Source organism: Chrysochloris asiatica, unplaced genomic scaffold (assembly GCF_000296735.1).
Source record: "Chrysochloris asiatica unplaced genomic scaffold, ChrAsi1.0 scaffold00093, whole genome shotgun sequence".
Classification (NCBI taxonomy): Eukaryota; Metazoa; Chordata; class Mammalia; order Afrosoricida; family Chrysochloridae; genus Chrysochloris; species Chrysochloris asiatica.
Genome location: NW_006408611.1, coordinates 1,546,591 through 1,547,057, shown reverse-complemented (window position 1 = coordinate 1,547,057; position 467 = coordinate 1,546,591).

The window sequence follows — 467 nt, the reverse complement described above, 5'->3', positions numbered from 1 at the left end:
CACCATTCCTTTTCAATTTGTCATTCCCTGCATAGTAATCCATGTGGTTTTCAGATTCAAAATGGCCAATACCAGTCCATTTCAGTTCACTAATGCTTAAGATATCCATGTTGATGCGTTCCATTTCATTTTTGACTACTTCCAATTTTCCCAGATTCATACTTCGTACATTCCATGTTCCGATTTTCAATGGATGCTTACAGTTGTTTCTCTTTATTTTGAGTTGTGGCCCATCAGCAATTGAAGGTTCTGTGGGCTTTTCTCTCACGAGCTTAACTCTATTCACGTCATCATGGTCAACTCTACTTTGAGGAGGCATTTCTTCCCCAGTCACATTCTGAGTGCCTTACAACCTGAGGGGCTCAATTTCCTGTCCTGTATCTGACAGTGTTTCTCTGCTATTCATAGAGTTTTCAGTATGTAGCGATTTGGAAGTAGTTTGTCACTCTTTCTTCCTAGTGTGTCTT